The sequence below is a fragment of the Austrofundulus limnaeus genome, unplaced genomic scaffold (genome assembly GCF_001266775.1).
Source record: "Austrofundulus limnaeus strain Quisiro unplaced genomic scaffold, Austrofundulus_limnaeus-1.0 Scaffold283, whole genome shotgun sequence".
NCBI lineage: Eukaryota > Metazoa > Chordata > Actinopteri > Cyprinodontiformes > Rivulidae > Austrofundulus > Austrofundulus limnaeus.
Window position 1 is genome coordinate 358,713 of NW_013952685.1, and position 10,948 is coordinate 369,660.

The 10,948-nt window shown below is 39.6% G+C and overlaps 1 protein-coding gene across 2 annotated transcripts in view; it reads left to right on the plus strand.

Annotated features, from left to right (window-relative positions):
* The first annotated feature begins 1,851 nt into the window (after positions 1–1,851).
* The window catches only part of nlgn2a (neuroligin 2a), a 348,430-nt gene continuing 339,333 nt past the window's right edge, over positions 1,852–10,948 (plus strand). The window contains exon 1 of one of the 2 annotated variants that reach the window (XM_014021224.1): positions 1,852–2,601. The gene's annotated coding sequence lies outside the window, so the exon portion shown is untranslated. The remainder of the gene's footprint in view (positions 2,602–10,948) is intronic. The other variant, XM_014021225.1, reaches the window with a different exon arrangement.

Sequence of the window (10,948 nt, forward strand, 5' to 3'; positions counted from 1 at the left end):
ATATATATATATAGCTACTGCGATATATGGTGTTAGCTTCAGAGTTAATATAGTAAAGAAGTAATGTGATAGTGATTATGCAGTAATCATGTTTGAATTTTTCAACTCGCACATTGTGCAGAACATAAAAACTCATGAAAATACAACTTTATTGTCACACATTATATGTTTTTAGACTTGACGCTGTGTTTTGGTCTCAGTTGTCACCCACCACCATCATCATCACCCTCTGAATGCACTGCATCAGTAACACGATGACATGCTTAAGTGTAAATATTGTTTTAAGTAGGAGTTTTCACGTGACAAACAAGTTTTAGTATAGAAAAATAACAACATATTAAGGCCAACGTGTGAAGTTAGACATGGGATAAAAGGCTTTTTGAAGGGATTCTAATCTTGATGAGCTGTTGGATTCACAGATTCGTTAAAAAGAACCGTTCTGTTGGCCCCTCCCCCTTCCCTCCTGAGCTAATGAACTCCACCCCTCTGCTCTCCTCATTGAAAGGAGAAGCGGTCGTCTGTGGGTAAGGAGCAAAAATAAAAATCGAGAAGTAAAAAAATAATAATACTGACTCTTTACTGTCTGCGACTCGGTTCCTGTCGTTCATTATAAAGAGTCATTCAGAAGATTCAGATTGTTCACAAACGTCACATCTCTAGGGATGTTAGTTGGAAATCCCTTTTAGAAAGTGGTCCACGGTGATGCTGTCATCAATACGGACCAGTCTCTGAGGGGTGTTTCCAACAACTTGTTGAATATATGGCTTGCACAATCAGAGCCGGCTCTTGGCATAGACGAACTAGGCGGTCGCCTAGAGCACCATCTGCTGGAGGGGGCACCGAACTGCAGAAGAAAAAAGTAATTATTTGTAATCCCTGGTTGTAACTCTGCTCAGCGCCCCTTTCAGTTAGCTTTGTCTTAAAAAACTATAATGAAGTAGAGTATTACAGGAAAAATAAACTACTCTACCCATGAAACATTTTCTCCCCCCGCAATGCAGCAATCGCCCCCACCCTCTCTCTCATTTGATTGCCGTTGCACTGACTCATCCTGCTTTGCAAAAAAATCCACACAAATGGCTGTTTGATGTTATTTATTTTTTTAAAATCATCCTACAGATACAGAAAATTTTGAAAATGAGGTTTTGAAAAAATCCGTAAGACTTGAAAAAAATCCGTGAAATTGCTCTATATGTCCGTATACCTGCAGAATGACGTAAAATATTTATAACTTACGGACAATCCATACAAGTTGACATGTACTGTATGTTGTTATTAATTTGCTTTCTGGGAAAGCAAATAAATCTAAGTTTACCATAGTACCTTACACTGTCAAACTTGTTTTTAGGGGTTCAAATTGGGGTGGGGTTGCGCTTCAACATGCCTAGGATACCAAAATGTCTATAGCCAGCACTGTGCATAATTAAGGCAGTTCTGAAGGGGAAAGTGGGTCGAACCCAGTTTTATAAGCTGGACCATAAAGTGGCTTGTTTCTTTTTTTTATTTTAGAAAGGTAAAGGGAGTTTCTGACACATGATGAGATGATAAAAGCAATAATAATAATAATAATAATAATAATAATAATAATAATAATAATAATAATAATAATAATAATAATAATAATAATAATAATAATAATAATAATAATAATAATAATAATAATAAAACATACAGTATGAGCTGGTTTCAAAGGAGAACGTGAAAAAAATGGAGGTGTATCTTTTTAACTTGCTCTGACGTCACTATGATGCAGATCGTCCTGCTGGATGTGAGTGGAGAGGAGGAGAACCATCAGCAGGAAACCTTCACTCCTCTGCTGGCTCCAAAGATTTTAAATAATAATAATAATAACAAAAAAATTTTAAATTAAATTTCCTAAAAGCCTCGCGCATGTTTTCAGGGGAAAAAAAGGAGCATATTGAGGTCAGAGGAAAGCGTTGCCAGGGCGACACTGCGGCGCGCGCGTCACACGCCGGTGGAAAGGGGGAGGGGGGAGGAAGCGCGCGCTCGCGAGGCAGCATCAGCATCAAACAGCCGGAGCTCCGCGCGCTGTGTGCCCGCGAGGTGGTCCACGTCGCACCGAGGCGCTCTCCCCTCTCCGACGGAGCTTCCTGTGGATTTATCGTCGACTTTTAACCGAGAAAAGGGCGTAAAAATAAAAACAACAACAATAAAAAAAAAAAAAAAAAAAAAAACGGCGCGCGCTGACCTGATCCAGCACAGGTGATTCCACTTGCTCCAGGATGGAGTTCCCGCGTCGCTGAAAGCAGGAATTCTGCTTCAAAATGGATGTTTAAAGTGATGGACTGCCCTGCTGGGATGGACCGAACCGAGCCGAGCCTGTCAGTCCGGATATATGTGGTGTCTAATCCCGTCTCACCTGCTGTTGGATTGAACGAGCTGTCCGGGGAGGCGCTTTAACACAAATGATCATAAATCTGGACTGAGCTCTTCTTTTTTTTTAAAAACATGTTTTTATTTTTGTTTTTCCTGCTTTGACTCTTTGATCCAGTGGAAGGTTTAGAGAAGGACTTTAAAAAAAAAGAGGACAGTCTGAGGAAGAGGAGCCCAGTGGGAGGCAGACTGATCACACACTAACAGGTAGGCTCTTCTCTCACTAGTTTCTGTCTGAAAACACAACAAAATCTATAGTTTTTAAATTTAATTTCTTTAAACAAACACGTCTAATTGTTGGTTTTTGTCTTGAAAGAGAAATTGTGCAGAACCAAGTGTTTGTTTTTATTCAAATCTGCTTGTTTGGTTTTATTTGAGATAAAAAATGACAGATTTGGAGGGATGTGCAGCTGGGTTTGGGCCCCACTTCCTGTTTTGTTGAAACACAGCTTCTTGGAGGAAAAAATCAGTATCATTAATGAGACATGAAGCAGGCTCCTCTCCTCCCCTGCTCCTCCTCCACGCTTAGATTTGTAGCTCAGACTTTAATTTGGAAATATGCTGCAGCTCCAGGGATGATCAGGACCCAGAACTCACAAAGTCCTCCTTCAACAACTGGATCATCCCTCAACTTAAACATGAGCGTCTCTTCTTTTTGCTCAAAAGACTCCCCCCCACATTCCCCAGGAAACGCCACTGCCATGAGAACATGTACACACACACACACACACACACACACACACACACACACACACACACACACACACACACACACACACACACACACACACACACACACACACACACACACACACACACACACACACACACTGCAGGAAGAATGGGGCACATTTATATGCTGTGGCTGGTGTTGTGGGGCATCAGCCGGGCCTGCGAGATGATAGAATTCAGCGAGGGGACAAGAAGACCTCTGTTCTTATCTGTGGCCATGAGAAAAAAAAAAGGGGGGGGGGGTGGCTCAGCTTCTCTCCTTGTGCCCCCCCTCCACCTCCCCAACTGTAGCGTCTCCTCTAAGGGGGCGAGATTGTGCAAAAACGTGCAACCGTCCTTGTCCCAAACATGAAAACCTTTAAAAAAATCTGTATGCACAATTAAAGGAACAGTTCAGATCTTTTTTTAAAGTCGCACTCAGGAGCTCTAGATCAGTGACGAGCTAATGGCTAGTCTGAACAGGGTCGCGACCTACCATCTTCTAAACTACTACAAATAACTTTATAACAATTAAAGCCAACAATATTTTTTTTAAATAACCCATTACATTTCTGGGCATAGCTAACTTAAAAATATAGCTTTGCTAATGCTAAACTGCTAAACATGTAAGAGAAAAAAAGCGTAAGCTAATGCTATAAACGGCTACACAAGAAAAAATGTCTTTGGCTGTGTCCAATGACTCCTTTGAGCTGAAGACTGGTGGAACTGACACAAACCTGTTATTAGTTAGCTGTTAGCAGATTTAAAGTTGGCAAAACCTTAATTTAGCTGAAGCTAACTGGTCTGCTAATGGTTTTCAAAGTTAGTTAAAAAAATCCACAAAAAATTGTTCTGCTTTTGGCTGTCAGCTTATTAGTGAGACTATGTTCACCACTGGTGGTCTGTCTATGTTCCAGACAGATAATTGGAGGAGCTTTGTCAGCCTTAAAGATAAGAGAGGAGCTTTGTCAGCATTAAAGATAAGGGAGGAGCTTTGTCAGCCTTAAAGATAAGGGAGGAGCTTTGTCAGCCTTAAAGATAAGGGAGGAGCTTTGTTAGTATTAAAGCTGAGGAAGGCTCTTTGTCAACCTTAAAGATGAGGGAGGAGCTTTGTCAGCATTAGAAATAGGGAGGAGCTTTGTCAGCATTAGAAATAGGGAGGAGCTTTGTCAGCNAGGGAGGAGCTTTGTCAGCATTAGAAATAGGGAGGAGCTTTGTCAGCATTAGAAATAGGGAGGAGCTTTGTCAGCCTTAAATATTGGGGAGGAGCTTTGTCAGTCTTAAAGATAAGGGAGGAGGTTTGTCAGCCATAGAGATATAGGCTGTGTCCAAAATAACAGGTCGGGTCCTCTGGAGGACCCAGACTACCCGGTCGAGGTGGGCCGGGTCCTTGGTAGACCGGGAAGACCGGGAAAAAAAGTGTCTTTGAATTTGGACGGTCTAGCCTCCCCTCCACCCCGGCGTACGTCATGTCACCTAGCAACCATGACGACGATAAACAAAAGCAAAAATAGATCAAAAATAGAAAAATATAAATATATTAGCATTATTAATATCACAAAACTATAAAATTAACTTAAAGGTAACATTTGAAGAACAAATTGACCCGCCGTAGGTGCATGTTTATTTCGCGTTTTTTATGACAAAAATATTTAAAAACATGTCCATACAAATGATAAAAGTATTAGAATTACAGCCACTAAATTTTTAAAATTTTTATATCACCATATTTTTATTTAAAACGTATTCTTTTCTCTCGCTTCGTCCGCCATTACTAGCTTAAAAAAATCTCCTGTCGGGCCGCAATGCATTATGGGCCGGGAAGGATCCATCAGACCCTGTCCTTCAAATCGGGCCAAAGGAAGGACGTATTTGTCGGCCGCATCCTTCGGTTTTGGACGTCCTTCGTCGCGGCGCTGTGACGTATGCGGCCGACGAATTCGGCCTTCGGAGGACCCGTCCTACTGTTTTGGACGCAGCCATTGTCTCCTTTGAGTTGAAGACTGGTGGGATTGACACAAACCTGTTGATGTTAGCTTGTTAGCTAGCTGTTAGCAAACTTTGATTCAATTCTAAAATACTTTATTGATCCCAAAGGGAAATTAGATGTAAGTCGTAATTATGCAATTATACGTAAGTAAGATAGATAAGAATGCGAAACCTAATTTACAGGAAGCTATTAGAATAGTTAGAAATGAGCCTAACTTTTCCAGGTCACAGGTCAACTGGGTAAAAGATGAGGTTGCTATAAACGCTAACGGAATTATGCAAACTCAATAAGCTCAAAAGGCATGTTTGGATATTTATGAAAAATCACATCTATGATCCTAAAGTAAATCAGTTTAGAGCAAATGCATTGGTTCGGTATAACGGCGTAAATTTATCTGTTGAATTGATACAATTACAGTAGCATTTCCAGCAACCTTAGCTTTTTCCAGATAAACCTCTAAACGCATAATTTCTAACTACAAAATGGTCTATTGATCTGCTACAGTTTGCAAAGATAGTGAAAAAGCTAATTTAGCTAAACCAAAAATTAGCTCCTCTATTAATTAGTTTAGAAGAAGCTGATTGGTCCGCTAACAGTTTTTAAAGTTAGTGGAATAAAGCTAATCTGCTAAATGAATAAGGCAAATAAAGTGAAACTTTTCCGCTAAAAAAATTCTATTAGCTGTTAGCAGACTTGAAGTTGGCAAAACCTAATTTAGCAGAAGCTAATTTGTCCGCTAACGGTTTTCAAAGTTGGTGGAAAAAAAATAATCCACTAAACAAAAAACGAGTTCCGCTGTTAGCATTAGCTGATTAGCGGATCCATGTCCACCACTGGCCGGTTGTTTCGCATTACATGATTATCTAATATAGTGTTTACTGTCTACTTCCAAGTAGCATCTAGCTGTAGCACTTCCTCTATAGCTTGAATATCTTTTGTGAGGACGTTATTGACAGTGAGAAGTTTCTAAAACAGGATTTGCGTGAACCACGAAGGAGTTTCTGAGACTTGAGTTGATTTTCTTTAGCTTTGGAGCGACTGAGACTAGCCTTTAGCTCATCAGTCGGGTCCAAATTGAACTGAGGTCGTCAAAGAGCAAAAGTGATCTGAGCCGTTCCTCCTCAGTTCGTTAAACCGACCAGGAAGCAGATGGAAGCCTTAGCTCGCGCCGCTAAGCAGCTAACAGGAAAAAAACTGTGAAAATGGCCGCCGCCGTCGCAGCTTCACAGCATTTCAGAGGTCCTAAATGTCCTAAATCCACTGCTTCTAATTTTAGCTGCGGCTGTTTATTTCTGCCGCAGACGTGCAGGTGACAGCAGGGCTCTCGGCGGGTTTTGGTGGCGGTGCGCGGAGCCGTTGGTTTGGTTCTAATTATGGGTGAGAGATGTCATCTGTTTGGAGAAACGTCAGGATTATGACAGCTGACTGGAGACCAGTGACTGGGCTGATGGATGTTGGTGGAATTAAATGCTTGTTTGAATGAATTAGTGAAACCCAGTTCGGCTCTTTGGGGAGGAGCTGCTGCTCGTTGTCATTTTTTTCCCTCTCTGTATAAAGAAAATAAGCTCTTTAAAGCCAGAGTTTTATCTTTAAAACACCAGTTTTCAGCTAACCTGAAGGTTTTACAGCAAACGGACATACAGTTAACTTTTTTATAAAGTCCAAATTACCAACAAATTAACATTTAAATTCCACTCTGTTCTCTTTTCTTTTAGCTTGGAGACGCTCTTATTCAATCCCATTTGCAGTTAGGAGACTCCAGTGATCTTACAGAAAGAATAATTTCAGAGTAGTTTTCTAATTTTGTGAAATAAGTGCACTTCCTGAAATAAAAGCTTAAAGGCTCTGACCTCCGTCAACGCTTCGCCGCGTCAAGGTGAACGATTTGCATAAAACCCTCCAGAAAGAGGAGCGTTACCTGCAAACTGTCTTCTTTTTCTTCATCAACCTGTTTATGGTACGAAGGGAGGAGGCGGTAAAAATCCACAAATTATGGAAGCAGTCTGTAAGTGGGAGCAGTGAAATTGGTGCATTGAGAGTTTGGACCCAATTTATCCTCTAATAGGAGCCGGGAGGCAAACGTAGACCCCCGTGCAGGGCTTTAAGGACCCCTGCATGAGAAGTGGCTGAGTTTTTTTTTCTCATTGTGACTGCAATTTGTTATTTTTTTTCTGTGTGGATGTTTTCCTCACTTTTTCATTCTGGCAATGGATTTTCAAAAAAAGTCAAAAAATCAAATGTATTGGTGAGATTTTGCTTTGATAAGTCAGAAAAACAAGGTTTTAGGTGGGCAACGTTTGACACGAGGGCTAGAATGAGAAAACGAGTACAGAAAATAAATGGGTAAATCAATAAAAAGGAATATATTTTGACACCGATTGGCTTTTAAACTGGTAAAAAAGCTGAATGCAGCTGATAGCTTTAGGATTGACCACTCTGAGGTTAGGGTTGTTTTTCTTGCTTCCTTTTTAACCGTTATAAACTAGATTTTTGCATTTCCTGTCTCCCTCTGATGGACAGTATAGACGCCACACGGGTCCTTTATGCATTTTATTCTAATTGATGTTCTCGTTTGTTTTTCCTCTTCATCTGTTGCATTCATTAAGTTCAAAATGAACCTGGTTTTTTTTTAAATTCACAAAAATAGTCTTTTGTGTAGTTTTTTATATTGCAGTACGTTTCATGAAGGACAAACTCCATTATGATTTTAAACGAAAAGCTTTTTATTTGTTTTTAGTTTGTATTTTAGTTTGTTTGGGTGCTTGATCAGGTGGTTGCTTTAAAACCAAAACCTAGAAATTAATTTAAAAATAATTTAAAATCAACATCAACTCGTTGCTCAAACTATTTAAAGCTTTTAGAAACTGATCAAAATTTAAACCAAAAAACTATTTTGAAATTGAAAAAAAAAAAAAAAAGATAAAACAGCTTGCCATATTTTTAAATTGTATGACACATCAACCTGCCGTACTGTGTTAAATAAGACAAAACGGCCTGCCTTATTTTTATAAAATGATACAATGACCTGCAGTATTTTTTTGATATGATGCAGTGACTTGCCATACAATTAATTATATGATATAATGACCTGCCACATTTTTAAACTGACACAACGACCTGCCATACTGTGTTAATTATGATACAACGGCTTGGTATATTTTAATATATGATACAATGACCTGCCATACTGTGTTAATTATGATACAACGGCTTGATATATTTTAATATATGATACAATGACCTGCCAAACATATTATTATATGATATAATAGCCTGCCGTACTTTTAAACTGACACAACGACCTGACATATAGTTAATCATATGATACAACAGCTTGCCATTTTATTATACAGTATGATACAATGGCCTGCCATATTTTTTAATGGGATACAGCAAACTTCCATACAGTTAGTAATATGATATAATGACCTGCCATATTTTTAAGCTGACACAACGACCTGGCGTGCAGTCAATTATGATGCATTAGCTTTATATATTATTTATATGATACAACGGCCTGCCATATTTGTTATATGATACGACATGACATATTTTTTATAATGATACAATGGCCTGCCATACCTCTAATATTTTTAAAAATAAATTTCAGATATGTTTTGTTCAGGTCAAATAATTTTGTTTGGAAAAAGTTTTTCAGTTTCAAAAAGTTTTATTTCAGTAAAAAAATAATTTTTTTGAACAAGCTTTATGACACAAATTTAGCTCCATAGATTCATACCTCAGAGCTGGTGTAATTTGGTCCTGAACAGAGAGCATAAAACAGATTTGAGTGAAACGGCAACAGGCCTGGATTAAATAAATCCTAATTTCTTGCCAATCAGATTGATGTAACATCAGAATCCATGTTGCTCTGAGCTTTTTTATTTATTTTTATTTTTTTTCTGGTGAGCTTCCCTCCCATTTCTTTCTTTGGCAAATCAAAAAAGGAATCCCTGATGGTTTATACCTGTCCTTTTAAAATGTTTTCTATGTCTTCCACAAGAAAGCTGCCTCTGCAGCCACGTGCAGCGCTCCGAGGGAGTTGTTATTGACAACATCTCAAGGTCAGGAATCCACACGGTCTTTTTGAGCTCTTCATATCATCCAAAACGGCATCCAGGTGAATTCGCAGGTGGGCTGCGTCTCCGTTGACCAGGCAGCTGCAGAGAAAAGGAAGCGTTTGATTTGAAAGTCAAATGACCGCAGATGTTGGGAGGAATAAAATCAAAACGCCAGAGGAGGGCCGAGAAGTGAGTCGTGTAACAGGTTTAGTTTGTGAACGCCATCATCTCGCCGTGGCACAATCTCTGTTTCCTAACATCCGCTGTAAGCTACCTCCCCCCCGTTGTTTGTGCTCACATTAGTATGTGCCACCACGCCGCCACATATATTAGCGCGAGCTGTCAGCTGAAGCCCTAACAACTAGCCGAATGCAGGCAGAGATAGGAAGCCGTGTTGGCCAGCAGGGCTGGAGTGTTGGCTGGTTTATAAAACACACACACATGAGCTGACAACACACACACACACTCTGAACGTCGGTCTCAGTCACTCAAACGTAATGAGCCTCCGCGGTGACATAGACTGCACCTTGGTTCTGGCCTGACCGTTTTCCGTTTGATGCCCGCCTGTTGACACAAGCGGCGGCAGGACGTGGCGGTTGGTTTGTGGCGCGGTCGCGGCCGCGGTGCTTGCTGTCCGTCACACGGTGGTTCCTGCTGCTGTTTTCAGCACTGCCTGGAGGAAATCTGGACCGGGTGGGTGTTTTTTGTAGCACCGAACCAACTTCCTTCTCCAACTAACTGGAGGGACTTACCCATGCCTGCAGGTTCAGTCTTGATGGCTTGATTTGTCTGCAGTTCTTCTCTCTTTTTTAAAATTTTTGCTGAAGCACTATAGAAATGTAGACGATCCTTTGTTTGCTCAGAAAGATTGGTGCAAAAAGTTTACATTAAACATCAAACCCTACATGGGGGGATGCAGAAACCCAATTTTCTAACACGTGTAGACATGGATTTATTTATTTTAGGTAATCCATAAAATGTGAATCGTTTCCTCCTAACTTTGTGTCTGATGTTGTCAGGTCAAAGGTTAACCCAAATCTTTTTGTGATGAAGGAAGATGTTAAAGTTGTAGAACTATTTGGCCTAAATCAGATTTTTCAGAGACACAATTTGAACTAGACATGGGTTTTTACGATGTAAAAACAAGAGTGCATTGCCTTGTAGTATGGTTTTGCCTGCAGCAGTGGACTTGCATAACTAAATTAAATACGCTTACAGTTTAAAAGTAAAACTCCTGTCAAATANATTAATTATATGATATAATGACCTGCCACATTTTTAAACTGACACAACGACCTGCCATACTGTGTTAATTATGATACAACGGCTTGATATATTTTAATATATGATACAATGACCTGCCATACTGTGTTAATTATGATACAACGGCTTGGTATGTTTTAATATATGATACAATGACCTGCCATACTGTGTTAATTATGATACAACGGCTTGATAAATTTTAATATATGATACAATGACCTGCCATACTGTGTTAATTATGATACAACGGCTTGATATATTTTAATATATGATACAATGACCTGCCAAACATATTATTATATGATATAATAGCCTGCCGTACTTTTAAACTGACACAACGACCTGACATATAGTTAATCATATGATACAACAGCTTGCCATTTTATTATACAGTATGATACAATGGCCTGCCATATTTTTTAATGGGATACAGCAAACTTCCATACAGTTAGTAATATGATATAATGACCTGCCATATTTTTAAGCTGACACAACGACCTGGCGTGCAGTCAATTATGATGCATTAGCT